The sequence below is a fragment of the Candoia aspera genome, chromosome 2 (assembly GCF_035149785.1).
Source record: "Candoia aspera isolate rCanAsp1 chromosome 2, rCanAsp1.hap2, whole genome shotgun sequence".
Lineage (NCBI taxonomy): Eukaryota > Metazoa > Chordata > Lepidosauria > Squamata > Boidae > Candoia > Candoia aspera.
Window position 1 is genome coordinate 193,066,757 of NC_086154.1, and position 6,466 is coordinate 193,073,222.

The following is a 6,466-nucleotide window of genomic DNA, read 5'->3' on the forward strand; positions in this document are numbered from 1 at the left end:
GTCCCCAACGCTCAACTGCCCAAGCTGAAGATTTATGCAATGACTCAAAAAGAGCTTGAGGCACTACGGGACTTTGTTGATAAAAACTTGGCCAGGGGGTTTATCAAGCCAGTGAATTCTCCAGTCAGAGCCCCCATGCTGTTCCGTGAAAAGAAGGATGGCATGCTAAGACTCTGTACAGACTACCGGGGGTTAAATGCCGTCTCAATATCAAACAAGTACCCTTTGCCGCTAATAAAAGACGTTAGCCCATTTGTCAAAGGGCAAAATTTTCTCCAAGCTGGATTTGCAGGAAGCCTATTTCCGCATACGAGAGGGGGATGAGTGGAAGACTGCTTTTAATTGTCCATTGGGTTCTTTCCAGTACAAAGCCCTACCTTTTGGGTTGGCGGGAACACCCGGGGTGTTTATGCAACTGATTAATCAAGTGTTACATGACCATTTGTTTCAAGGGGTACTGGTGTATCTAGATGATGTTTTGATTTACACGGAAACTGAGGAGCACGAACGCCTCATTAGGCAGGTGCTTAGCAAGCTTAGGAGTGCCAAACTTTATGCCAAACTTTCTAAATGTGAGTTTCACAAAACTCGACTTGACTATCTGGAGTATAGGATATCTGACAAGGGCATTGAGATGGACCCCGTTAAAATTCAAGCGATCTTGGGGTGGGAACGCCCACGTACCCGGAGACAACTTCAAAGTTTTCTCAGATTTAGCAATTATTACCGCCAGTTTATCCATGGGTTCGCTGAAACTGCCTTGCCCCTTACTGATTTACTATGTACCAAGGGGTTGGGAGACACACACAAGGTGAAGAACCCAGGGGCAGTGCTCAGTTGGACACTTGACTGCCAGGCAGCTTTCGAAAAACTAAAAATCCTTTTCACTGCTGAACCCATTTTGCAGCACCCCGATCCCACTCGACCATTTGTGGTTCAAGTAGATGCTTCTGATTTTTCAATTGGGGCGCTCTTGCTGCAAAAAGATTCTAATAATCACTTGAAGCCTTGTGCTTATTTATCCAGGAAGTTTTCTGAGACCGAACGACGGTGGCATGTTTGGGAGAAGGAGGCTTTTGCAGTAAAGGCAACTCTAGAAGCGTGGTGCCACCTCTTAGAGGGGGCTAAATGCCCTTTTGAAGTTTGGACTGACCATAAAAATTTAGAGGCACTCCGCACTCCCCGGAGACTCAGTCCTAAACAGATTCGATGGGCTCAATTTTTTAGTTGTTTTGATTTCCAGCTGAACTTTATTCCGGGTAGGAAGAACTTCCTTGCTGATGCTCTCTCACAGTTACCCCAGGATTCGGTCCACGCGACAGATCGTGGGCACTGTCTGGACGGAGCCACAGCTGGGTCTGCAAGCTGTGACTCGCAGCCAAACCCATGTGCAGCTGCCTCCGGCCCCGGTTTCGCCCGCAGGGAGGAGGGTGCAGGTTCCCTCTCAATTGCAACAACAGTTTCTCCAGACACTGAAATCTGATACTTGGTTGCAGGCGAACAGAGACAATGTTTCCTTTGACAGTGGTTTGGCTTGGAGGCGAAACCGCCTCTATGTCCCTGAACAGTTGCGGGGAGAAATCTTAGCCCGATCTCACGATGATAAGGTTGCTGGACATTTTGGGTTTGTAAAAACATTACACCTGATTTGCCGCCAGTTTTGGTGGCCCACTGAGGCGAGATGTGAAAGACTATGTAGCCTCCTGTCCTGTGTGTGCCATGTCAAAGCAAAAAGGGGGTAAGCCGCAGGGACTCCTGCAGCCAGTGGTGAGCTCATCTTGCCCTTGGGAGGAGATTTCTATAGATTTTATTGTTGACCTTCCTCCCAGCCAGAAGAAGACAGTGATTTGGGTGGTCAAGGATTACTTTTCCAAGCAAGCCCATTTCATTCCATGTGCTTCTATTCCTTCTGCCCCACAATTGGCACGCCTTTTTCTAATCCACATCTATCAGCTCCACAGTAACCCCTCCCATTTGGTGACCGACTGTGGGACACAGTTCACTCCCCAATTTTAGAAATCGTTTTTGAAGTTGATTGGCACCAAACAGGCATTGTCCACTGCTTCACATCCTGAGACTGACAGATCTATGGAGGTTTTAAATTCGACCCTTGAGCAATTTTTAAGGGCATTTATAAACTACCAGCAAGACAATTGGGTCGATTTGCTCCCTTTTGCTGAGGTAGCTTACAACAATGCTGTCCATCAGAGCACGGGGCACACCCCTTTTAGGGTGGTTTCTGGGCAGGACTTCGTGCCCATCCCTGAGTTGCCACAACCTCCTACCCAACCCTGTTCTGCTTCTGATTGGGCTGCTCAACTGGCTGATTCATGGCCGGTGATTCAGCAGGCTTTGGCTGATGCCCAGTCTGCTTACAAGTTGCATGCAGACAAGCGGCGAGCAGTTCAACCTGATTTTAAAGTTGGTGATCAGGTGTATCTTTCCACCAAATTCATGAAATCCCCACAGCCATCACGGAAGTTGGCCCCGAAGTTTATTGGCCCTTTTCCCGTTATTGGCATTGTGAATCCGGTCACTTTTAAATTGGATTTGCCTCGCAATCTGAAACGTTTGCATCCTGTTTTTCATTGCAGCTTGCTCAAGCCTGTCAGCCACTCTTCCCATTGGCATCCCCAACCTCCCCCCCCTGCTCCGATCATGATTGACGGGCAGCAGCATTTTGAGGTGAAGGACGTCCTTGATTCCCGCAGGCTTCATGGCACCCTTCAGTACCTTATCCGCTGGAAACACTTCCCTCACCCTGAGTGGGTGTCTGCTCGCGACGTTGACGCTCCTGTTTTAGTTAGACGCTTTCATCTGGCTTATCCTTTGAAGCCTGCTCCTTGATGTTTTAACTTTGTTTTGGGGGGGCGGTATGTCATGTTCGCTCTTTCAATGTGCATTGTACATCGTAACGTTTCACATGTCAAGTTGCTGATGTGTGTTCTGGTTGGGCAAAGGGAGGGATCACGTTCGCACCGAGGGTTTTTAGTTTGTAATTGGCACGCTTTTGCTCATTCTCAGCTTTCTCTGTATTTGCATGCTATTCTTAATAAACCAGATATTATTAAGTTCCTGCTCGTGAGTCTGAGTCTATTAGGATAGGCAATCGTTACAGTAGATTAGCAGCTTACCTCTGTGTGAACTATTAGTAAATGTGCTTAGAATTGTAGTTTGAACATTGCAAGCTTTAAAGTTTTATTCTCACAGTTCTTATAGAATTGAATTTATTTCTACATATTCTGTATATGTGGAGGAAATTGAGGGTGATACTGTTATGAGACTGGATGTTGGTCAGGATGATCCATTTCTATTCGGTAAACTTTGGACTGAATTTTTTTTAATAAATTGAACTACTAGTGAGGAAGTCTTCAGGCATTGGGAGTGTTTGTGTTATATGCTAAACCACAAATAAGCCAACCACATTTTAACTTAGTGCATTGTGTGATCCCAAAAAACGTGGTTGCATAAATCACGGGTAAGTTAGCTATTAGTGTGTCCTGCAAAAACAGCCAGTATATTTCAAACCAAATTTTGAATCCTTTCTGCTCTGCTTTTTTTTCCCTTAAAAAAACAACCACCACCACTGTTCCTTCAGAGTTGGAAGAATCACAGTGGGTAAGTGTATGCAACACTCCAAATAAACCAACCATATTTTGGCTAAGCACAATGACCCATTTTGGAAAGGAATTACAGTAATTGTTGGAGCATATTCATTGCCATCCAGATGCCAGGCTCTCTTTCTGGTCTATCCAGACATCATTATAGCACTATGGGTTCCTCTAGGAAGAAGAAAACTATATAAATAGAATTAATTATATCATTATTGAATCATCATAATCTTCCACTTATAATCCAGTCTTTTCCCTTAGCTGCTTCTATTTTTTTTCCATTAAAAAATCTATTTAAAAGGATCATTTCCACATCATTCTAAGGCATAATTTGTTTAGTCCTGTTTACTGAATAACAAACACTTGATTGAGTTCACATAACTTAAGCCACAAGCAAGCAAACCACATTTTGGCTTAGCCTGTTATACAAAACACAACCACATAATACTTTCCCAAATAGGTTGACCTGTTGTCTAATTTATTGCCTTGCAAATATATTTTTATTCTCTCTGTGCTTGTTATTTCCATTGGTAAATAGAATATTCTAAAATATTCTAATATTCCATTATATAGTTTTATTTTCATGCCTTTGCTGGTTGCTGTGATTTATAGATGTTTTAAAATTCTTTTAAGCTGATTTTATGGTATGGCTTTTGACTTTATTTAAATGTTACCTTAAAACTCTCAGTTCCTTAATAATCATTTTATTTATTAAACTTGTTTGCCGCCTGACTCTTAACATCAAAATATAAACACAAGTTTTCCATTGTTAGTCATTCTCAAACTGTGTTCTGCGACTCACTGGTGGAATGTGGAAGTCCGTGAGATGTTCCATCGCAACCTCCCCACATTGACCAACAGGAGTCCACTCTCACCTCAGCCAGCTGCATTTATCAATGTAATGAATAACCAGACTGCATGTTCAACATGTTCAAATAATTAGCTAGAAGTTCAGTCTTAATGCAAAGTTCAGCAGGCCTAAGATAATTGAGATGGGACTTTTCAAGTCTTAATCTGTAAACCAGATATATATTTTAGGTAAAAATTAGATATTCCCAAATATGTATGTGTGTATACTTGCAAGACATTCTGAGATTTAAAAAAGGCAAAGTCTGATTATACAACTGATAGTAATGATAACAATGTATAATAGACATTCCAAATTTAATAACAGAGCAAAAACGTTTATGAAATCTATTTGGATTTTATACTTCCTATAATTCCTATAAATATTTAAAAGATTAGTGTCATTTGTTTTAATTTCTCCAAAGCCATGAAGAAACCAAAACCCCATCAAGTCCTTAGGTAATTCTTAAAATCAGTTATTGTACTACTTTTGAGCAGTAGCTCCATGGTCACTTTTCCCTTTCCTCCTTATTTTTTGATGGTGAATTTCAGCCATACAGAGGTACAGTATTTCAGTAATGTTCCTATACATATGTTGAAGGACTGTGGGCAGAACTGTTAAATACAAATAATAGGATTTAAGTTTTCTTTTAGATTTTTTTAAACCCGCCTTTATTATTTTTATAAATAACTCAAGGCGGTGATCTTCATTTACTGTTTTTCTTCATCCATGTAAAATTTGTAAAATTGGACACGACATTATATTTTTTCGTTGTTTATTCGTTTAGTCGCTTCCAACTCTTCGTGACTTCATGGACCAGCCCACGCCAGAGCTTCCTGTCGGTCGTCAACACCCCCAGCTCCCCCAGGGACGAGTCCGTCACCTCTAGAATATCATCCACCCACCTTGCCCTTGGTCGGCCCCTCTTCCTTTTGCCCTCCACTCTTCCTAGCATCAGCATCTTCTCCAGGGTGTCCTGTCTTCTCATTATGTGGCCAAACTATTTCAGTTTTGCCTTTAATATCGTTCCCTCAAGTGAGCAGTCTGGCTTTATTTCCTGGAGGATGGACTGGTTTGATCTTCTTGCAATCCAAGGCACTCTCAGAATTTTCCTCCAACACCACAGTTCAAAAGCATCTATCGTCCTTCTCTCAGCCTTCCTTATGGTCCAGCTCTCGCAGCCATATGTTACTACAGGGAACACCATTGCTATCATATCATCACTATTACTGATGCCAAAAGTGTGTGTGTGTGTGGGTGTCCAAAATGGTCCCATCTTTCACAAAGCATGAATTTCCCTATGTTTATTCAACTATAAAATGGAGACCCATGGCCCATTGTCTTCTTCCACTTCCATGCATTGCTTGTTTAAAAATAATTCCTTATCTCTTCTGGCTAACCTCTGGAATTTTGCATTTAACTGGGCATATCTCCCCCTATCACTGTTGCCTTTTGCTTTCCTTCTTTCTTGGGCTACTTCTAGTGTCTCAGCAGACAGCCATTTTGCCTTCTTGGTTTTCTCTTTCTTTGGGATATATTTTGTTGCCACCTCTTGAACAATGTTGCAGACTTCTGTCCATAGTTCTTCTGGGACCCTATCTACTAAGTCCAGTCCCTTAAATCTGTTCTTCACCTCCACTGCATATTCCTTAGGAATATTAGTGAGCTCATATCTAGCTGATCTGTCGGTCTTCCCTAATCTCTTGAGTCTGATCCTAAATTGTGCAATAAGAAGTTCGTGATCTGAACTACAGTCAGCTCCAGATCTTGTTTTTACCGACTGTATAGATGTCCGCCACCTTTGGCTGCAAAGGATGTAGTCAATCTGGTTTCGGTGTTGTCCATCTGGGGAAGTCCATGTATAAAGCCGTCTCTTAGGTTGCTGGAAGAGAGTGTTTGTTATGCACATTGAGTTGTCTTGGCAAAATTCTATCAGCCTATGTCCTGCTTCGTTTTGTTCACCCAGGCCATGCTTACCTGTAATTCCAGGTGTCATTTGACTGCCCAC